The sequence below is a fragment of the Lutra lutra genome, chromosome 4 (genome assembly GCF_902655055.1).
Source record: "Lutra lutra chromosome 4, mLutLut1.2, whole genome shotgun sequence".
Lineage (NCBI taxonomy): Eukaryota > Metazoa > Chordata > Mammalia > Carnivora > Mustelidae > Lutra > Lutra lutra.
Window position 1 is genome coordinate 240,533 of NC_062281.1, and position 23,204 is coordinate 263,736.

The window sequence follows — 23,204 nt, forward strand, 5'->3', positions numbered from 1 at the left end:
CCAGCCCCCTGGAACCAACATTCTAATGAGGAGACTGACAATAAACGAATATGTGACCACAGATCAGGTAGGGGCAGAAAATTCCTTTGAGAACTGGAATGTTTTCCCAAGCCCAAACACAAATGCCACAAAGACAAGGACTTGGCTTTGCTCATTCTTAACCCCAGCCCCTAAAAGAATGCCTGTACATAGGTGGCACACAGAAAGCATTTGTTGCATGAGTGAGTGAAAGGATAGGAGGCATGTTCTGATTGTAAACACAGTGCAGAGCTCTGTCCATGCGGCTGACCCTTGGGCAACACCAGGGTTGGGCACCAGCTCCTGGGACAGTTAATCCACATATAACTTGTGACTCCCTAGAAACTGAACAACTAATGGCCTGCTGCTGACTGTAAGCCTTACCTAGAACACAAGCAATCAATTAACACATATTTTGTATGTCATACTATTAATTGCTGTATTCTTACAATAAAGTAAGCTAGAGAAAATAAATTATCATTAAGAAAATCATAAGGTTAAACCGTTGGGGCAACACCAGAATAAAAAGCTTTTGCTCAGGGAAGGAAACCATCAGCAAAACAAAAAGCAACCTTCTGAACAGGAGAAGATACTTGCAAATGTTATGTCTGGTAAGGGTTACTACCCAAAGTATATTTTTAAAACTTACGTAGTACAACATCAAAAACAAAACCCCAAAGTAATGCAATTAAAAATGGGCAGAGGACCTGAATAGACAATTTTCCAAGAAGACATACAGATAACCAATAGACACATGAAAAGATGCTTAACATCACTAATCCTCAGGGGAATGCAAATCAAAATGACAATGAAATACCACCATACACCTATCAGAATGGCTAAAATTTAAAACGCAAGAAGAAAACACAATAAATAACAAATGTTGATGAGGATGTGAAAAAAAAAAAAGGAACCCTTGTGCACTGTTGGCAGGAATGCAAATTGGTGCTACCACTGTGGAAAATAGTATGGAAGTTCCTCAAAAAATTAAAAACAGAATTGCCATATGATCCAGTAATTTCACTACTGGGTATTTACCCAAAGAAAACAAAAACACTAACTTGAAAAGATATATTCACCCTTGTTTATTGCAGCATTATTTACAATAGCCAAGATATGGAAGCAACCCAAAGGTCCATCAATAGGTAAGGATATAAAGCACATGTGGTGTATATACACAATGGAATATTACTTAGCCATAAAAAAGGATGAGATCTTGCCATTTGCAACAACATGGATAGACCTAGAGGGTATAATTCTAAATGAAATATCAGAGAAAGACAAATACTATATAATTTCACTTATATGTGGAATTCAAGAAATAAAACAAATGAGTAAACAAAGCAAAATAAGACAAAAAACAAACTCTAAAATACAGAGAAGGAGCTGGTGGTTGCCAGAGGGGAGGTGGGTGGAGAGATGGTTAAAATAGATAAGCGAGATTAAGAGTACACTTATCTATTGGGCACCTGGGTGACTCAGTCGTTAAGCGTCTGCCTTCGGCTCTGGTCATGGTCCTGGGATCGAGCCCTGATTTGGGCTCCCTGCTCAGCAGGAAGCCTGCTTCTCCCTCTGTTTGTGTTCCCTCTCTCGCTGTGTGTCTCTCTCTGTCAAATAAATAAATAAAATCTTTTTAAAAAAGTTACACTTACCATGATGTGCACTGAGTAATGTATAGAATTATCAGACTACTATATTGTACACCTGAAAATAGTACAACACTGTTAATTTTTTAAAGATTTTATTTATTTATTTGACAGGGATCACAAATAGGCAGAGAGGCAGGCAGAGAGAGAAGGGGAAGCAGGTTCCCTGCTGAGCCGGGAGCCTGATGTGGGGCTCGATCCCAGGACCCTGAGATCATGACCTGAGCTGAAGGCAGAGGCTTAACCCACTGAGCCCCTCAGGCTCCCCAACACTGTTAATTTTAAAAAGAAAGAATTGGGGCGCCTAGGTGGCTCAGTGGGTTAAGCCTCTGCCTTCACCTCAGGTCATGATCTCTGGGTCCTGGGATCGAGTCCCACATTGGGCTCTCTGCCTGCCTCTCTGCCTACTTGTGACCTCTCTCTGTCAAATAAATAAATAAAATCTTTTAAAAAAAATAAAATTATAAGGAAGGGAAAATAAATTTGTTGCTGTACTGTATTGATATTGTGTTTACATTGTCCAGTAACAAGATGAATCATCTGTCAGACCTACATTAATATTTCTTATACAATACACTGTAGATATTATATGTATTATTAATGCTAGACATCAAAAATGAAAAGATAATGTGAAAAAGAAATTCATATTTATTTACAGGTTTAGCAATCTATGCATTGGTAGTGACAAAGCGGCAATGTGATGGCTTTACAGTAGCCTAGTGTAACTGATACGATTGCTTCACAGCAGCCTAGCCTATGCACCAATAAGGGGATTGTTATAAAATTTGTATGGCATACAGTGTTACAGTCATATTCATAATACAGTATTGGAAACTGTTACTTTAAAGAAAAAAACCACTTACCTGTGATGATAGGCTGATAAACATTTTCTCCAATTAGGGGAGAGGAAGGGGTATACCATACAGTAATGTCATTCTTTGAAAGCAATGTTCTAAAACAGAAAACTGACACATTAATTTTATATTAAATATCACTCACTTTATGCCTCTGTAAGGATTGGCTGTCCGCTTCCATGCAAGTCTTGCCCACGATATTCTACCTGATGAATACCTAGTTAATGACAATGACACAAAATATCTCGTGCAGTTCCTACTATACAGGCATTAGATTTTCACAGGAGGACACACGCACACCGGACAGGTTTGTTAACTGTACCGCAAGACGATTATTTCCTGTTCGTTCAGTGGAAGCAGGTTGCCTAAAATTCTTCATCTTGACTTCACATTGAGTGGGCTGACAAAGAGGGGCAGCAGAAGGCTTGACATTCTGTCTCAGGGTGGAAGAGGCGGAGGAATTAGAAGGGGTGGGAGAGGGGGGAGGCACACTCAGTGAGATCCTCCAGAAACACATCATACTTTGTCTGAGTTTTTGGCTTTTTCATCTCTCTAAAGTGTTTTGTATAAGTGTTAATCCTTCCTCCACTGTTTAATTTCATTGCCCATATCACAGAAGGGTCCATGTTGTGAAGGAAGTCAAAAGCGGTCTTGAATAGTCAGAACCATTCCGCTAGATTTCCTAATGTCAGTCTGTTTTCCGCTCTGCTTCTGGGACATCTTCCTCCTTGTCGTCTGGCACTGGTTCAGAAGCACTCATCTCCATTAAGTTGTCTTCTGTTAGTTCCTCTGGGATGCTGTCTATTATCTCTTGAATTTCTGCAAGACCCATATCTTGAAGACTTTCACCCTCACCTTTTTTCTATATCCACAGTCTCATGATTTCCTTGACTGGCTCTGTTGTAAATCCTGTGAAGTCATGCACAACATGTGGATAGTTTTCTTCAGAAAGAATTTATTGTTTGCGGCTTGATGGCTTTCACAGCCTTTTCTGTAACAATGATGGCATCTTCAGTGGTATAATCCTTCCAGGTTTTCACGCTGAGTTCATACTGGGATTCTCTTCCATAGTGTTGACAATCCTTTCCGTAGAGTACCATGTGTAATGAGCCTTAAAGGTCCTCATGACCCCCTGATCTAGAGGCTATGTTAGAGACACTGTATTTGATTCCTTCAGTGTTGAACTCATGGGGATCTGGGTGGCTGGGGCACGGTCCAATATGAAAAGAACTTTAAAACGCAGTTGTTTGGGGCACCTGGGTGGCTCAGTTGGTAATACATATGACTTTGAGCTCAGCAACCGTCTTGATCTCAGGGTCTGAGTTCAGGCCCTACATCAGGCTCCACAGCCTATTAAACAACAACAACAACAACAACAACAAAATCAGTTGCTTGCTGGCAAGGTATTTCTTGATTTCACAGACAAAGCATTGGTGGAACCAATCCAGAAAATGGGTTCTCATCCAGGCCTGCTTGTACAACAAAAATACTGGTGGCTGGTGATTATCTTTTTCCCTCAAGGCTTCAGAGTTAGTGGCTTTATAGATAGGGACAGTCCTGATCATAAACCAGACTGCATTTGCACAAACCCAGAGAGTTAGCCTTTCCCTTCCTGCCTTAAATTCCAGTGCTTGCTTCTCTTCCTTGCCAATAAATGTTCTTTGTGGCATTTTTTTTTCCAGGATAAGACACTTCCATCTACATGAAAACCCTGTTCAGGCAGATATCCTTTCTCAATGATTTTTTTAAAAAAGATTTTATTTATTTATTTGACAGATATATATATAGAGAGAGCACAAGTAGGCAGAGAGGCAGGCAGAGGGAGAGGGAGAAGCAGGCTCCCCACTGCACAGGGAGCCCAATGTGGGGCTCAATCCCAGGACCCCGGGACCACGACCTGAGTTGAAGGCAGCCGCTCAAATGACTGAGCCCCCCAGGCACTCCCTCAATGATTTTCTTAATGGCATCTAAGAACTCATCTGCTGCTTGCTTTGCAGAAGTTGCTTCTCCTGTTATCGTGACATTTTTTTATGCCAAACCTCTTTCTAAAATTGTCAAACCATCCTTTGCTGGCATTAAATTCTCCAGCTTTAGATCCTTCAGCTTCCTGTTGCATTAAGTTGTCATAGAGTGACGTGCCTTTTTCTCAAATCATATCAGAGTCTGTAGATATGCCTTATAGCAATCTTGCACCCACATAAAGGCTGCATTTTCAATATGAGATTTTAAAAAAGGTATTTCACAAAAACGTAAGATTTTCACTCCTTCTGGCCTAGTTGCAGCAACAGCTCCATGGATTTCCTTCTCTCTCTCTCTCTCTCTCTCTTTTTACGTTAAGCTCTATTTCCAATGTGGGGCTTGAAAACACAACCCTGAGATCAAGAGTCACATGCTGTAGTGACTGGACCAGACAGGTGCCCCCCTTTTCTCTTTTTAATGTGGTCCTTATGCTGGACTCATTTAGCTTGGGATGGTGGGCAATTGCCACTGCAGACCTCAGTCTATAGCCCATACCAATCAATTCAACTGCATCTTCTAACATCGTGATTTTTTTTCCTGCTTCTTGGGAGCACATTTGGCATCATTACTGGCAGTTCGTACAGGTCCTATAGGTTACGGTGTTGCACTAAATACAATGAAAAATACATGAGAACCACGAGAGATCACTTCTATTGTGATACATAATTTACTGGAGAGATGGTGTGCTGATGTAGGATGATTAATGTCACAGAGTGTTTTCAGTGGGTCCCCAAAACATGAGCTCAGCACAATAGCACAGGAGGTGGCCCCTATTTATCAGAGAAGTACAGTGTGTACTGGTAAAGAATAGAATCAAACCAAGTCAGTTTGAAGATCTAATTGGCTTTATTAGGTGATCCATGAAACAAGCATGTAGCAAGGGGAATGGAGCTCCAACGGGTTACAGAAAGGGAAAGGTTTTTGAAAGCAGAACAGGGAAGTCATGAACAGGAAAAAAGCATTATTTTAGGTTAGGTCACCTTCATTTAGGGACAAAAAGTTCTTAGTATGTGGGGATGGAAAGACCCATGTGACAGATCTCCTTATTGGTGCTAAGCAGAAAATTTCTGACTAAGGCTGTATTTCTGGGGTAGGATGACAATGGTATTAGGTTAGGTATTAAGCCCCAGTTTGGGGACTGGACCTAAGGTGTCCTTTTGAGCCTGTAGCTTTCTTTTTTTAACAGTACTGCAGTAAATTTTATGTAGTTATGATTTAATACTGCATCTTTAGATTGCTTACATTTCTCATGACAACGAATGGCACATGTATGGTCTGTGAGTATTTGTGTGCATAAGTTTTGACAAATTTTAACTTTTGGTAATAGATTTGTGTATATTTTATGGTAGCAAATGATAAAATAGACTAGTATTTTATATATTTTATACATTCCTGACATACCCAACATTTAAATTTTTTTAATACTTCTTAGGCTACAGTTTGCCTGCAAGTTTTTTCAAATTGTCACAAATTTCCAAAAAAATTTTTAATACACCTACTGAAAAAAAAAAAACTCAGGATAAGTAGTCCCGCAGGGTTCAAGCCTGTGTTGTTTAGGAGTCAGGTGTGTATGTTGTGAAACTGGATGAAGGACACTCCGTGAAGGTGGCGATGGGCGGCCAGCAGAGGGAGCTCACCACCCTGGCTGCGTCTTGGAGACCCGACAGAGAAGAGGTTGCACCTCGCGGGAGATGTTACTTCCTACCCTCTTTCCTCTACATGAGAGCTTTGCTCTCCTTTGCTCTGTGGACTTGCCTATAGTTTTTTTTTTTTTTTTTTAAGATTTTATTTATTTATTTGACAGAGACAGATCACAAGTAGGCAGAGAGGCAGACAGAGGTGGGGGGAAGCAGGCTCCCCGCTGAGCAGAGAGCCCGATGTGGGGCTCGATCCCGGGACCCTGAGACCATGACCTGGGCCAAAGGCAGAGGCTTAACCCACTGAGCCACCCAGGCGCCCCTTGCCTATAGTTTTGTCTGAGCTTGCTTATCCTGAATTGCAACTCTCTGCTTTTACTAAGTAAACCCATTTTTCCTGGCAAAATAACAGGCAGCTTTAAAGTTAACACACTTGCTAATTATTTGTAATTTCTTACTTAATAGAATGTAATTTCCATTTTGCCTTGGTAATGACTTGCACTTCAATTGTTTCATCTGATGTTAAATTTCCATCTTGGTTTTATTTTGGATCATTTCTCCGTCTAACATATTTTTTGATACTTTTATCCTACCCATTATATAAATACTTTCCACCTAGGTTTGGCAGGAGGTGGGATGGAGAATGGAAACACACTGGTAGGTCTACATCTTTTTCCAGGAAACCTTCCTTCATCCTCTCACTTCCTAGCTTACATTTACCTACAATGGTAAAGGGCAAAGAAGTATGGAGCAATCTTTGGCCACCTCCTAGAAGCCCTGAAAATAGGTGTTTGCACCTTTTTAGTATATGTGGACGTATCCTATCTGCTGTCCTTAGCCAAAATATTGACATCCTATTGTGTTACATGCAGATGACACACAAAGTCACATTCTCTGAGCCCCAGACTTGCACATCCCAAGTGTAAAATCAGCTCACACTCAGCATGTTGGATGATGCTGACAGGGCAACCAGAGGACAATAGGAACAAGTACACTGGAGTCAGGAACCAGTGACCCAAACAGGGATGTGTTCCATGGAATTGGAGAATGAGAAAAGAAGGAAATAAAAAGCACAGGCCAGCCTTTTGAGCAGCACTGTCACCAGGGAGTCTGAGGGGGATGCGGAGTTAGTCTTTTTCTTTTCTTTTCTTTTTTTTGGTAGTGAAAACTATCAGAGTGTATCTTGTGCTCGTGGAAATAATTACATAGAGAAAGACAAACAGATTAGGAGAGGAGATGGCAAAGCAGAGTCTTTGAGAATTCAAGAGGGAATGGGTTCCAGCGCTCTAGGGGAGAGACTGCCTTATGTAGGAGCAGGGAAGTGACGGTCGCAGGTTACCAGGAGGGAAGTGAAGGGGGTAGGGTTGACGTGGGTGGCCCTTCAGATGCGGTAATAAGAAGAGTGTTGGTCTCATCTGGGCGGCTCAACTAGAGAGGCCTGAGAAATTCTGGTGGTCACTCAGAGAGTGAGAGAAAAACCACAAAATCGCAAGGGACAGTGAAGCACTCATTTTAAGCTTCAGGTGAAGCCAGCAGCCTGCCCGTTCCCGCAGTGGTCATGCTGAGGCATGGCTGGTTCAGCCGGGGTGGGTCTTCTCGGATGCCCACTGTGGACAGGGACTAGCAACCAAGCGGCGTGACGGCTCGAGCACCTGGGCGGGTGCGGGGTGCGAGGGCAGAGCGAAGGGGGGGCAGGAGCGGTGAGCTCGAGCCGCTCGAGCTCCAGCTGGGCGCAGCCAGGAGCCGCAGGGCAGGAGCTCGGCCGCGCACTTCCGCAACGGAGCTGCCAGCCCTGGCGGTTTTGAAGAGGAGCGCGCGGGTGCGGCCACGCACTGGGCGCCGCGGGTCTCCGCGTGCTGCCGGACGCTTCGGGCGGCGTAGCTTCCAAGCACAAGTCCGACGCGCCTTCTCCAGGCGGACGAGGGTCCGCGAGGACGAGCTGCCGGAGCGCGGAGGCCGCGCAGTCGCCGGGAGCTCAGGACGAAGCACGGGCCGTCCGACCGCTCAGCGAACAGGCGACAGACTGCGCCAGCGGAGGACCCGTGCTCTCCGCGACTCCGAGTCCGCCTCGCGGAGTCCGACGGTTTCGGGGCTTAGTCCCCCCAGTCCGCACTGAGACGTCCGAGCGGGGGCCGCGCAGCCCGAGGGTTGAAGGAGACCCGGCCGGGCAGGAGGGCCCGGCCGGCTGCAGTCCGAGCGACGCGAGCGAGTGCGACCGCGTCTCGCGGGTAGCGGACGCCCGGCCCCGCCGACCCCGCCGTCGGGGCCCTCGGCGATCGCGCGCTGGCCAGCTCCCGCCTATGGGGCGGAGCCCCCAGGACCGCACTCCCGCCAGGCCCCGCGCGCCCTCAGCCGGATTCCGGCTCCCGGCATGCCGCACGCCGGCGCACGCGCACGGGGTTCGTAGCGGCGCCCCCTGGCGGCGGGAGCAGGGAGGCGCGGGGGCGGGGCCGGAGGCGGGGGGTTGCGCTGGTGACGGGAGGACGCGCGGCTGCGGCGCACTGGCCTGGCGGCGGCGGCGGCGGCGGCGGCGGCGCAGGACGCGGACGGAGCGGGCTGCTGCGGCGGCGGCGGCGGCGGGAGAGCCGCGACAGCTCGGGCAGCGTCCAGGCCGACATGAGGGGCTGTGGCGGCGCGGCCCGCGAGCAGCCGGCCGGTGAGAGCGCGGGCGGTGGGCGGCGCGGGCCAAGAAGATGGCGGAGAGGCCGGCTCTGCGGCCCCCGCCCGGCCTCGAGGAGGTCCCGGACCCCGCCGTGCGAAGATCCGGGCCCGCGGGGCCCGAGGGAGCGGGCGGGGCCGCCGCGGGGGCGGGGTGCGGGGGGCGCGTGGGTGTTCCGGGCGGGACTGGGCGGGTGAGCGAGGGGCCAAGGCCGCGCGGGGGCCGGGCGTGAGGTGGGTGTGAGTGTGCTCGGCCCGAGGGTGGGCGTGAGTGCGAGTGTGCCCGGCCTCGGGGGTGAGGGCGTGAGTGGAGTGCAGGGACCTGGGTGTGGGGCGTCGGCGCGGTTTGCGGGGCTCGGGCGGGGCGGGGTGCGGGGGCGCTTTGTCCGGGCGCGGGGAGTCGGGACGCACGGCTCTGGGTGCGGGCCGTGGCCGCGGGGCCTCGCGGACCGGCCTCTGCGGCGCGGCGGGTCGGGGCGCTCCCGGGCGCAGCCCTCCGGGACCTGGAAGTCCCTCCGTGGCTTCCCGGTGGTGGGAGTGGCGGGGGCGGAGGGGCCGCGTTCCGTGCCGAGGGCCGCGCGGGAGGCCGGCGGTGCATCTTGGGGGTCAGGACGTCTTTTATCTTACACCGGCGACACGCGGCGAGGCCGCGGCAGCTGTGGGTGTGTTCCGTGCTGCTCCCTCCGGCAGCTGCTCTGGGCGCTGCGCAACCTTCAGCGAAAACGCGGCGCCCTCCCCCCGCCTCCGTTCGGTGTCGTAGGGTTTAGCCAAACCTCCGGTGACCTCTGCAGAGACCGACAGTTGCAAGGCTTCGTGTTCCTCCGCCGGTGTAGACAATAGGAGATTTGTCTTTGAAGCCGGCGAGAGGAATTAAACCCTGTGGGTCCAGGGCGCCTCTGCAAACAGCAGGTGGTTCCCGGTCAGCGGCTCCCGTTTCACAATGAGCCAGGTGTGTTTCTGCTCGCTGGGGGAGGGGAAGGAGATTCGATAGGGGGTGCGGCTGGGAAGCTAGAGGCTCGTTTCCTAAGCGTCCTGGGCGCAGACTTGATGACCCTCAAAGGCTTGCTCGCTGAATGAGCAGAGGTCAGCCGGCCTCTGGCTGCACTTTGTGTCTTGCCAAGGAGCTGGAGAGCAGAGCGCAGAAGCGGGCGGGTTCTGGAGCCAGACTGCCTGCCTTCGGGTCCTGCCTCCTGTGCTTACGGCTTTGTGCTCTGTGCCTTTGGTCTCTGGTCGGTGAAATGGAACACCGGCGTCCTGGCCCCCTGGGGGGTGGTTGTGAGGTCTCAGCGAGCGAACACTCAAGCAGTTTGTGTCAGGTGCGATGTGAGTGTTGGGGACTGCCAGTGCTGGGAGCTGGTTTCCAGGGCCCGGCTGCTGGCTCTGCCCTTGTCTACTAGCGTCACTCTCTTGGTTTTACATTAACTGGAAGTCTTTGACGATTTTCTTACACGAGCAAGTTGGGATCATATATGGAAAAGCTAAGTCTCTTACAAAGGTAAATGAGGAACAGATCTTACGTGCTTAGATGCATTCTACATCTGATATTATGGATGTGTAATTTGTAGGTTGCTATATAAAATCTGTTTAGAAGAAGAAGGCTGCTAGTGAGGCGCTCTAGAATCCTGTGGTACTTGTCCTGGGGGGCGGGTAGGGTTGTTGCATTCAGGGATGAGAGCTAGAGCAGGTCTTGGGTAATTATCCGAATTAGAGCACTGAAGCAGTTGTTGTTACACCGCACTTGACGGTGTTATCCTTGGACTAGGAAGGATAACTTACTAACAAACTCAGATGACAGTGAAGACATAAGCAACAGAGTGAGAACTTGGAATTACCTGTTCCAGAACAAAATAACATCTAACTTGCTTCAGAGCAAAGTAGGAAGAATCTTCATTTCCCGAGGAGATGATTCTCTTTCTCAGATCTAGGGAGAGGGGCGCCCGGGTGGCTCAGATGGTGAAGCATCTGCCTTCAGCTCCGGTCATGATCCCGGAGTCCTGAGATGGAGCCCTGCATCGGGCTCCCTGCTCAGTGGGAGCCTGCTTCTCCCTCCCTACTTGTGCTCTCTCCTGCTATCTATGTCACTGTTTCTCTCTCAAATAAATAAAATCTCTTTTAAAAAATCAGATGTAGGGAGAATATCTTAGACTTACCCTACATAACTGCATCTCATCTCCTTTAAATCTGTGACACTAAGACTTGGGGAGGAATCCTTCCCCTTTAAGAGAGAGTCTTTGGGCATTTGTGGGGTTTAAGGTGAGAAGGTTTAATGTTCAGAACAGATGGTGATGAAACAGCTTTGTGAGCAAAATGTAAAATATCTGAGGATAGATTTAAAAATGTCCATCCCAGCCTTTTCTCCGGCTTGCATGCTGGGGTGGGCTGTTCCCCTCCAAGGAAAAAAGCCCGCTTTGTGCTCTGTCTGGGTGGTCTCACCCAGGACAGTGATGCCAGCCAGACTTCTCCCCTCAGCTTCGATCTTTGCGGCCAGCCTCTGGATGCAGAAGCCCTTCGGGCTTCTAGACCCTGCCTCTTCTACTTCTGACCTCAGCCCTTTGGTGCTTTGGGACCATCACTGGGTTGTTTGCTGCCTGGAAGAGCTTGGTGTCCTGGGTCCTCCCCCAGCTACAGGTCTTCTCTATAGGTCATACTCGTCCCTCCTGAGTAGTTACCAAATTTATCCTCCCTTACGTTTATTGTCTGGGGCCTGTGCCGTTTTGCATTATGGCTGTGCCTGCTCGGGGGCTCCCTCCCTTCTGTCTTCCACATAGCTGCTCAGGTGAGGTAGTGCGGAGCAGTGGTGCTCGCCCAGAGGTGATTGGTCTGGAGAAGTTTGTGGTTGTTCTGACTTGGGTGCTATTGGCACTGAATGTGTGGAGGCTAGGGGAGCTGCCGGGCACCCCACCGTGTGCTGGACGGTCCTGTAGCCAGGAGGCCAGGCTGAAGGGCCCAGAGTATGTCCAGCTGGTTGCTCGGGTGCCCTGCGGTCCTTCCTGGCCTCACATGCTCCTTGGACCGCTCTTTCCTGTGCGCCGACTCGCACTCTGCTCTGCACTGACACCAGCCTGTGCTCCAGAGGCCGAGCCCCGCTCCACGTCCCCCCTCCTCGCAAGACAAGCAAAGCTTGAGTGGCCCTTTCATCTCCTCGGACCCTCAATGGCGCTTGCCCCAGGAGGAGCCTGTCCTGACCCCTCCCTTCACGCAGCAACTTCTGCGCCTCCTCGTGTTCTGAGCCGCGCCTCTGGCCACTGGACACGTGAGAGCTGTCTCCCGTCTGCACTGGGAGGTCTTTGAAGGCAAAGGAGACCTTTGTGTCTTCAGTGTCTCTTTGCAACATTTTCTTAGGACATTGACCTCAGTAGGAACGGTGGATTTGGGTAGGTTTCACCCCAGAGGAGGATTAGCACAGCAGCGGGAGCAGCTCCCTTGTTTCCTCCATTTTGGCTGCTTACAACTACCTGGGGCTTCTTGTCTCTTGCTTTCTTAAGTATAATTTTTTTAAAAATTCTCATAGATTCTCTCTATTTTTGCTTCCTAAAAGGTTAAAAAAATTTCTTTCGGAATCCATAACATATTCACATTCACAGTTGGAAAATAGTGCACAGCGTAGCTTCTGTTCTGTTTTTACCCGCAGGAGCCCGGTCCCCTGGAGGCACATACTCTATCTCCTTCTGGAGACATCATACTTATAAAAGCAAATTCTTCTCTTTCTGCCCTTTTCAAAAAGTTCCTGAACCTTGCCTTTTTTAACTAAATGTGTATGGAAGTCATCCCATATTGGTAAATTTCCCAGTTCACTCTTTTTCATGGCTGCATTCGTGTTTGGTGCTACAGAGGTGCTGTGACTTGTCTGAGTTGCCCGGTGCCGCTGGATACCGTGTCTTGTGCAGTTTGTTTTGTACAGAGTTGGGTAATGTGAGAATACGCCTGTGGGGTCTGTCCCTAACAGCACTTCTTCTGTTAATCACTAGTCGCTCCGTTAGATCAGGCTTTGCTCTTGCTTTTCCATGTCTTTAGCTCTGCACTTCCTTTGGACATTTATTTCTCCCAACTACCTATATCTTGAATAATATGGTATGATCAGATTATATGAGTTTCTCCACTGGAAATTGGCCCATTTTCATTTGTTCTCATGGGCAGGGGTGACTAGGAGAACACCTTCACTCAAGCACCTGTGCACAGATGCTCAGAGTGGCCACTGTCCGCGATAGCTGAAAATTGGAAATGACCCACATGTCCATTAGCACATGAATAGATAAGTGTGGTCTTTCCATGGGATGGAGTATTATTTGGCAATAAAAAGGAGAGAAACAACAGGGATGGATCTCGAAACACTGTGGTCAGTGAAGAAAGCCAGACACAGAAATCCATGAGCGTGTGATTTCATTGGTGTGAAATGCACAGAACAGGCACGTCCATGGGTCGAAAGTAGGTTAGTGGTTTCCAGAGCCTGGGGTTACAGATAAGAGATATGGGGTTATTTGGGGGGTAAGGAGAGTACCTTGTAGTTGCCCATGGAGAAGGCTGTGCGTGTCTGTGAATATGTTAGTATCAGTAGATCGTACACTTTAAGTGGGTGAATTGTATGGTATGTGATTGTCTCAGTAAAGGTGTTACACACAGGCGTGACTAGGGTTTTTCAGAGCATTCCAGGGTGGCGCCCGCAGGGAGTCTTGGTGTTGACCCAGTCCTGGGGTTGTGGGGGGAAGTCCAGTGGGCAGCACGGGGAGTGAGTAATAAATCATGATGGGTTTCTGAGCTGCCTGGCGTAGCTGGTGCAGCCCTGGCTCAGCTGCGGGCTTGAGCTTTGACTCAATCCCTGGCCAGTGCAACTGATCACAGATAAATTGCTTAACAGCTAAGCCTGGGCTTTTGTGTGTGGATTAGATGATGTTGGTCCTGCCACAGCATGACTGAGTCCTGGAGGGTTCTGTGAATTACCAAGTATTACATGTGCATAAGGTGTTTTGTTTTTTTTTAACAACTTTTTTTTTTTTAAAGATTTTATTTATTTATTTGACAGAGATCACCAAGTAGGCAGACAGGCAGGCAGAGAGAGAGGAAGGGAAACAGGCTCCCCACCGAGTAGAGGGCCTGATGTGGGGCTTGATCCCAGGACCCCGGGATCATGATCTGAGCCGAAGGCAGAGGCTTTAACCCACTGAGCCACCCGGGTACCCCCATAAGGTATTTAAAAATTCGTTTTAAGGGGCACCTGGGTGCCTCAGTGGGTTAAAGCCTCTGCCTTCGGCTCAGGTCATGATCTCGGGGTCCTGAGATCGAGCCCCACATCGGGCTGTCTACTTGGTGGGGAGCCTGCTTCCTCCTCCCTCTCTGCCTGCCTCTCTGCCTACTTGTGAACTTTCTCTGTCAAATAAATAAATAAATAAAATCTTTAAAAAAAAATTTTCAATTTAACACCAAGAGGCTGACGAGTCAGCAGAGCCCATTTTCCGTCCTCATGTACACGGGCTGAAGACAGGCCAGACCCCACGTGTTCTGGCTGTGGTGTGAACCAGTCACCCCAGCTTGAAGCCCTCACTGGCAGCCAGGGCTGAAAGCCCTCATCTGACTTGTGGTGTTCCAGGTGATTTTCCTTCTTGACTGTGTGCCTTTGTCTATCTTGCTTCCTCTCTTGGTCTTTTTTTTTCCCCCACATTGACATAAAAGTTTTACAGTGTATTAAAAATTGCTCTAGTTTATTATTATTGTTGTTAATCTCTTACTGTGCCTAATTTATGAAGTACACTTTATCATAGGTATGTTTGTATAGGAAAAAGCGTGGTGTATATAGAGTTGGGTGTTATCTGGGGGTCTGGAGCATCTCTCTTTGGATAAGGGGGGACGCCTGTAATCCTACAGTGGTAGAGTGAACACCACACATTACCCCAAGCCCTTTGCATGCACCCATACCTCCTGTCCCCACAGCAGTCAGCCGAGGCCCTCCTTGCCACCCCCATTTTACACATGACAAAACTGGCTCTACCCCTTCAGTCAGCAGACTGGGCACGGGCATCTCTCTTGGTCTTTTCTTGGGGATTTGAGAGGCCCCAGCGTAATCGGAACAGCTGGTGCTGCCTTCATGATTGAGCTTTGCAGTAATACTGTCCCCAAGATGCTGCTGGTGGTTTTTGATTATAGTCCCTTCAACCATTCCCCAGGATTGGTTTGGTGGCCAGCACTTTCTTCTCTGCACTTAGGGTTGTGGCGAAGCATATACAATATGAATTTCCCCAGTCCCCCATTCTCACGTTATTTGTGCATCAGATCGTGTATGTCCCTAACAGAGTTGAAGCAGCTTCTGGACTCTGTTGATGTTCTGTTTAACTGTGGCATTGGCTGCTATATTAGTATTCACAATTCAGCTATGCTATTAGGATTCCGATTTCTTCCAGTTCTGAGAAACCCAAGAAGTAGCCTCGTTTCCGAAAAGCTGGAAGGGAGTGACACTGTGGCTTTCAGAGACCTTTATTCCCAGGGATTTTTGGAAATCACAGGTGGCTATCTAGGAACAGTGTGGGCCTTCCTGCCTGTGGCCGCTGGGGTCCAGGATGGGCATTGCTCACAGGGAGACCCTTTCTCCGTTGGTTTGTCAAGACCTGACGCCTGGCTTTGTGTCTCCCAGGCCCACCCTTGTTTATCCTGCTCCTGGCCTCTCCTGTCACCTGCTGTGTGCCAGCCACAGGTGCCCCGGGGTGGATCCAGACCAGACTGCTGGTGGGGGACACACATGGGAGTGATAATCTTATGCGGTTTTGTGGGGTGAGTGTGGGGACTTGGGGGGAACCCCTGCAGTGGCTCCTAGCCTAGCCTGGTGTGAACAGAGTTTAGGTAGGCTTTCTGGAAGAAAGGGTATCTCATCTAGAAAGGAGGGGAATCTGTGGCCAAGTGTTGAAGGGTGCTAACCAGGCATAGGAACAGTGACCCTCATAGGGAAGGGGCAGCACGAGGCAGGAGACAGCAGGTTCGTGGAGAACTTCTGGCTGTGCTCTGTGGCTGGCGCCTTCAGTGAGACAGGGCTGGGCAGAGCAGCAGGTCAGCAAGCGGGGACGTGTCTGCAAAGCTGAGAGCTTGGAGTACCTCCCGAAGGGGTGCCCTCCTCATCTAGGGTCCCACCTGCCACAGTCAGGAAGCAGGTAAGTCCAGCAAGGAGTTTCACAAGAGTCTTTTTTTAGCTCTGGCTTTACCCATTCCCCTCCTTTCCAGAACACACCAGCACTTACCCATCTTTGACCCACCCTAACAAATTTTACATGATAAAGTCATTTGTGAGAGTTGGACTGCGTGCCTGTTGGTGACACTGCACAGCTGGCAGAGAAATGCCTTGGGGCAGGGGCTCTGTCAGTGCCCCTCTGAGCCTGGTGTGGTGGCCCTTACGGGGGACAAGATGTACAACATGGGCCGCATTTCATATTGACTATGAAGTCCCTAAAGAATGCCAACATTAAGAAGGGACAAAGCAGGGGCACCTGGCTGGCTCTGTCGGTGGAGTGTGTGACTCTTGATATCAGCATTGTGAGTTCGAGTCCCACATTGGATGTAGAGATTACTTAAAAATAGGATCTTAAAAAAAAAAAACTTTACAAACTGGACTCGGCATGCACTCAGCATGTCGAGGACCCCGGTGGGATTTGGAGAAGCTTGGCTGCCCCAGTGCCTCACCACACTCCCCACTTCTGAGTATGAGACGGGTGGGTGGTCGCGGTCTCCGGTGTGGAAGGAGGGAGCACTACCGGCTGCGTTGTTGGAATTGGGTGGTGCGCTCGGGCCTTTCCCTTCATCTGTTCCATTAGGGCTGGTAATGCAGGGGTGAGGCCCTGCCTCCTATAGCTCAGAGCGTCATTTGACAACTGTGGTTCATCCCCTGAAAGATGGTGGGAGGCATGCTGAGCAAACCTTGGGCACCCTGTTCAGATGGTGGGTCAGGGAGAACACCTCCAGGGTGAGATTGAGTTGAGGCCACAGTGTGGATGGAGAGTGGGGAGAGGGATCAGCTCATGTGGCACCTGGGGGCAGCAGGGCCCCATGGAGTGGGAGCCCGGAGTAGGGTAGGAGATGGGGCAAGGCAGGCGGCCAGCCAGACCCCACCAACTACAGGAGATGTCACAAGAGCTGAACAGCTCGACTCTTTGAAGCATCACACTGGCTGTCATATCAGGAGTGAATTGGGAGGGGACAGAAGTGCAGAAGCAGGTGTAGGTGAGTGAACAGGGGGTGGAGGCTGAGAGGGCAGCACAGGGGTCTGGTTGATGGGCCTTGACGGGTTAGATGTGGAGGCTCATGGGTTGTCCTGGGCGACTGGTCTCCGCGGCTGCTGCTCTGCTGCTGGGCAACTGTTGTGGCACGTGCCAGAGTCTCACTCCTTCGTGGGACCGCCTGGTTTGGGTTTGCATTCATCGTCTGTTACAGACATTGGCTTTGTTTCCACTTTTTGGCTTTTGTGGGTAATGCTGCTGTTTGTGCTTGTTTGTGAACATGTTTGTACGTATTTGAGAACCAGTGTTTGGACATATGTTTTCATTTCTTTGGGGTGCTTACCTGGGGGTGAAATTGTTGCATCTTACAGTAGCTCCAGGGTTATTTTTGGAGGGACAGAGTGGACGCACTAGTCCACTAGATGCATATGCCGGCCACCAGTGCATAAAGGTTCCAGGTTTTCCATAGCCTCTCATACTTGTTATTGTGGGTCTTTTTTTTTTTAATTTAAATTTTTATTTAAAGATTTTTATTTATTTGTTTGACAGGGGGAGGGAAAGATAGCAAATATACAAGCAGGGGGAGTGGCAGGCAGAGGGAGAAGCAGGCTCCCTGCTGAGCAGGGAACCCAATGCAGGACTCGATTCCAGGACCCTGGATTGTGACCTGAGCCGAAACCATGCTTAACCAACTGAGCCACCCAGGTGCCCCTAATTTTTTTTTTTTTTTTAAGAGAGCGTGTGTGCATGTGATTGGGGGAGGGCAGTGGGGAGGGAGAAAGTGAGAGGAGAGAGAATCTTAAGCAGACTCCACACAGCCCAGCACGGAGCCTGACACGGGGCTTGAGCTCACAACCCTGTGATCATGACCTGAGCAGAAATCGAGAATAAGACCCTTAACCACTTAATCGTCTGAGCCACCCAGCCACCCCTGTGTGTCTTTTTTGTTATTATTATAGCTAACCAGGGGGTGTGAAGTAGTATTTCATTGTGGTTTTGATTTCTGCTTCGCTGATGGCTAACAATGTCGAGCATTTTGTCATGTGCTTGTCACCAGTTTGTATGTCTGCTTTGGGGAAAAGTCTATTCAGATCCTTTGCTCACGTTTTTAAAAAGATTTTATTTATTTGAGAGAGAGTGCGTACGCGTGCACACATGAGCAGGGAGAGGGGCAGAGGGCCAAGCAGAGTCCCCACGGAGTGTGGAGTCTGCCAGCAGGCTCAGTCATAACCTCAGATCATAATTGGAGCCAAAGTGAGATGCTTAATCAATCAACTGAGCCATTCAAGCGCCCCCCACCTTGCTCACTTTTTTTTTTTAACTTTTTTTTTTTAAGATTTTATTTATTTATATGACAGACAGAGATCACAAGTAAGCAGAGAGGCAGGCAGAGAGAGAGAGAGGAGGAGGAAGCAGGCCCTCTGCAGAGCAGAGAGCCCGATGTGGGGCTCGATCCCAGGACCCTGGGATCATGACCTGAGCCGAAGGCAGAGGCTTAACCCACTGAGCCACCCAGGCGCCCTGCACTTCCTTTTCAAGATTTTATTTTTTTTCGGGGCGCCTGGGTGGCTCAGTGGGTTAAAACCTCTGCCTTCGGCTCAGGTCATGATCCCAGGGTGCTGGGATGGAGCCCTGCATTGGGCTCTCTGCTCAGCAGGGAGCCTGCTTCCTCCTCTCGCTCTGCCTGCCTCTCTGCCTACTTGTACTCTCTCTGTCAAATAAATAAATAAAATCTTTAAAAAAAAAGTTTTTTTTTTTCTGAGTCTTTTGAACTTCCATAGGAATTTCATGTTTAGCCTGGTAGTTTCTGCAAAAAAGCAAGCTCAATTTTGATAAGGATCTGTTGAGTCTGTAGATCAATTTGGAGTGTTTGCCATTTTAACAATGTTAAGAAAAACATTCCAGGGACACCTGGGTAGCTCAGTGGGTTAAAGCCTCTGCCTTCCGCTCAGGTCATGATCTCAGGGTCTTGGGATCCAGCCCCGCATCGGGCTCTCTGCTCAGCAGGAAGCCTGCTTCCTCCTCTCTCTGCCTGCCTCTCTGCCTACTTGTGACCTCTGTCAAATAAATAAATAAATAAAATCTTTAGAAATAGAAGAAGAACATTCCATGAACATGGGATATCTTACCCTTAGCTCTTTGATTTCTTTAACAATATTTTGTAGTTTTCAGTGTATAAGTCTTGCATTTCTTGTGTTAAATTTATTACTAAACACTTTATTCTTTTCAATGTTACTGTAAGTGGAATTACCTTGTTAATTGTATTTTCAGGTTTCTTGTTCTAATGAGTCCTTGAAAAAATTTTTTTCTCTATTTGAACAAATGTTCAAAACTGAAAAGGTATTGGGCGCCTGGGTGGCTCAGTGGGTTAAGCCTCTGCCTTTGGCTTGGGTCATGATCTCGGGGTCCTGGGATCGAGTCCAGCACCGGGCTCTCTGCACAATGGGGAGCCTGCTTCCCCCCCCTCTCTCTGCCTGACTCTCTGCCTACTTATGATCTCTGTCGAATAAAGAAAAATCTTAAAAAAAAAGAACAAAAAAAACTGAAAAGGTATTGAAGAGTACAGAGTGAAAAGTCCCTCCCACCCTCACCTGTCCAGGGTCCCTTCCTGAAGGCAGCTGCTGCCCTAGAGTCTTGTTGGGCCTTCCAGCAGGGATATTCAGTGCATGGATAAGTAAATGCGTATACATACTGTCTCTTTTTTTTTTTTTTTAAAGATTTTATTTATTTATTTGACAGAGAGAGATCACAAGCAGGCAGAGAGGCAGGCAGAGAGACAGGAGGAAGCAGGCTCCCCGCTGAGCAGAGAGCCCGATGCAGGACTCGATCCCAGGACTCCAAGATCATGACCTGAGCCGAAGGCAGCGGCTTAACCCACTGAGCCACCCAGGCGCCCTACATACTGTCTCTTTCCCCACTGGACTGATAGTTCTGAATAAGCAGTAAAAATTATATACTTAAAAAAAAATTAGTGCATTTATTTTACAAAAGTCTTTCTGAAAATAGTGGTGAGTGAACAAATTCCATTCTCTAGTTGGTCAGTTTTCACGGGACTGACAATTCACTAGCTTTTTTGAGTTCCCGAAGTAGGTTTTAAAAAAAAGTTTTTTTTAAAAGGCTGCGACTGATTTCTCCTGATGTGCCGACCTGGCATCTTCATCTTGCTCAGTGGTTTGAATGTTGCCCATCTAAGAGTCTGCTACTGACTGTAAAGTCTAGGAAAAATACATTTTTAAAATATTTATTTATTATATATCTAGAGAGAGCTTGCACGCACCCAGGAGGAGGGGCAGAAGGAGAGGGAGAGAAGCAGTCTTGTCACCTAGTGGGGAGTCTGGGGACCCTGATGCAGGCTGGATCCCAGCATACTGAGATCATGACCTGAGCCAGAACCAAGAGTTGGATGCTCAACTGAGCGAGCCACCCAGGCGCTCCGGGAAAATACTTTTTTAAGCTACATGTCACCTGTTATCACTTGTGATTTGATGCTTGTATTCTGAATACTGTTCTGAACACATTCTGTGCTTTGTCTAATTTATGTGTCTGAGCCATTGGTGGTGGATACCCTTTGTTCCAGTTAGTGGACAAGGAAACTGAGTCCAGCAGCTTACCTATGGGATAGGTGGAGCCAGCATGCAAATCCAGGTGTCTTGACTCCAGAGTTTTCCTTCTTAACCATAGAGGTATACTTCCATTCGTGTCATGTGGCTTCCCCGACCACGGGTGTGAACACAGCCCTTACTGAACTCACTATTTGTGGGTGCTGTCGTAGGAGCTGGGACACCGTGTTTGCCCTCATGGACAGCAGTCACAAGCAGCACACATAAACACGTGACTTCCGTCTCATGTCAGGAGCGTCAGTGCTGCAGAGACACTGAGGGTAGCCGAGGAGACTCAAGCTGGGGTGTGAGCCTCAGGAAGGGGTCAGGTGGGCTCATCTGCAGACGGTGAATCTGAGCAGAGTTGGAGCAGGTGACAGAGGTAAGTCACGTGTTGGGGAGGAGTGCAAACCGTGGGAACCATGTGTAAACCAGGCTAAGAGCACAGCTGGTACAGAGGCCTGAGGGGGGCTGGGCCAGAGTGTGTGGAGAGGAGCAGAGGAGGTAAGCAAAGAGGGAGGAGCCCTCCCAGGCGTGTGGAGCAGAGAAGTGGCGACGCTTGCTGCCGTTGAGCACAGGCTGTTGGGGACCAGCGAGGAGGCGAGGAGACTGGTTCGGAGCACCCAGCTGCAGGAAGCCAGGTGTGAGAAGGCAGCAGTGGTGGTGATAGGACTTGGAGTCCGGCGAGGTGTATGCGTATTTTAGAGATATGTGTTTATAATTAATCGTTTTTGTCTTCTTTATTGAGGTTCTGGACATGTTCTGAGGTTAGCCACTCAGGTTTCCTGGTGGAGTCATAGGGGCCAGCTCAGGAGTTGAGTCTGGGCGTGCTGCCTTTGGGAGTATGACCTCAGAGGACAACACAGGCGTGGAGATGTAGGGCAGGTGCTGAGCCTGGGCCGCCACGTGGAGGGGAGTGCAGGTGGGACCAGCGAGGGGAGGGTATTGGGGAGGAGGAGGTGATCCAGGTGGATAATGGGGAGGAGGGGGAGTGGTTTTCAATACTCCGGCCTCAAGGTCAAGGTTCTTGGTGATTTGGAAGAGCAGATTGTGCATGTGTGTGTGCGAGTGAGCATGTGTGTGCGTGAAGGAGGCGCTGCTGGTGCAGGAGTGGGAGGGTGCCTGTGTTTGAACTGGGTGCACCTGGAGGTGCAGTCCTGGGGCTCCCTGACCCTGGCTGGACTGTGATGTCTGGAAGTGGGCTGGGGGGCTGGTGATCACCCCAGGGGACTCCTTGAGGCCTTTGTGAAGGACGGCAAAAATAAGAGTGGGGCCTGGCAAGTGGGAAGCATGATTGAGGAGCAATTAGCAAAATGTTTTTATTGGAACAGAGTAGTGGGAAATGGTTCTAGACAGGCGCACTCTCCGGAACACAAGTCACTAGCCTCACATGGCTGTCGAGGGCTGAAGTGTGGCTTGTGGGGTGGAATGTTAAACGTTATTTAATCTTCATTAATGTAAATGTAGGGCCACAGTGGCCCATAGCAACTGTCTTGTAAGTTCTGGAAGGTGTTAGTCTAAGGCGCAGCCCTTTATTTGGGGGACACCATGTGAGGCGATATTGGCTGGCCTTGTGGGAGATTCTTGAGTGTGGCCGAGGGCGTGAGATGGATTGGCGGAGAAGAGGCCGAAAGCATGGAGAGTCTTCTGTTATTTAACCGCAGCCAGCAAGAGGGAATTCAGTCCTGAATGTGTGTGAGAGGCTGTGAAGTGTGGGAATATGGGACTGGGGTCTGCTGTTGAGACCGGTGGGGGTGACCTGGTACTGGGGGAGGGGCCCAGGAGCGCCCCACACTCTTGAGCAGGTGCAGCCCAACATGCTGCTGCCACAAACAGGACGGTTGTGCAGCTCAGGTGTGTGCTGTGTTTGGGAAGGAGATCTGAGAAGGGGTGTTCTGTGGGGAGCACTGTCCAGGGAAGGCCTCCTGGCCTTTGGGTGAGAAGTGGTCAGAGCAGAGGTTCTACACTTAGCTCCGGAGAAGGCATAGTGGAAACAGTGGAAAAAGAACCAGGAGTTCCAAGGGTATGGTGTAGAGGGAAAAGAACCTGGCGGGGGGGTCCCCAGTTGGAAGGGCCGGAACATGTGGAGCCCTTCAGGCAGCAGGGGAAAGTGGTGTGCAGAAGTCGTGTGGCCCTGTGCTTGGCAAGCCTCCCAGTGCGGTTGGTTAGGTCCCCTATCAACATGGGGAGGTTGACGCCAGAGAATGAGCCAAGGCCAGAGTTCCTCAGAAGATTGTTTGGAATCAGCCCCATGAAAAGTCTAGAAAATGTCTTCATTTTAAACTCTTGAATTTTGAACTTAGTGTTTTCACACTTAGATGCTAGGGCCAGAGGTGATTGAAAAGGGAGCATTCGTTATCCTGACTCATATTTTGTTGTGATTGGGTTTGACTCAGGGGAAATACAAAGTTGAACCGTGGGAACCATGTGAAATTACCGTTTTTGTAAGGTTAGAAAAATTGCTGGAAAATGGCAATTTTATATGATTTTATCCATTGTATAAAGAAAACATTTTTCAGGGCCCCTGGATGGCTCAGTGAAGCCTCTGACTCTTGGTGTCCGTCAGGTCCCTATCTCAGGG

General features: G+C 49.2%; 1 protein-coding gene across 2 annotated transcripts in view; it reads left to right on the plus strand.

Moving 5' to 3' along the window:
- Nucleotides 1-8,715: 8,715 nt before the first annotated feature.
- The window catches only part of ARHGAP39 (Rho GTPase activating protein 39), a 95,628-nt gene continuing 81,139 nt past the window's right edge, over nucleotides 8,716-23,204 (plus strand). Inside the window, exon 1 of one of the 2 annotated variants that reach the window (XM_047724167.1) lies at nucleotides 8,716-8,830. The gene's annotated coding sequence lies outside the window, so the exon portion shown is untranslated. Of the gene's footprint in view, nucleotides 8,831-14,314; nucleotides 14,417-23,204 lie in introns of those variants that run through there. The other variant, XM_047724166.1, reaches the window with a different exon arrangement.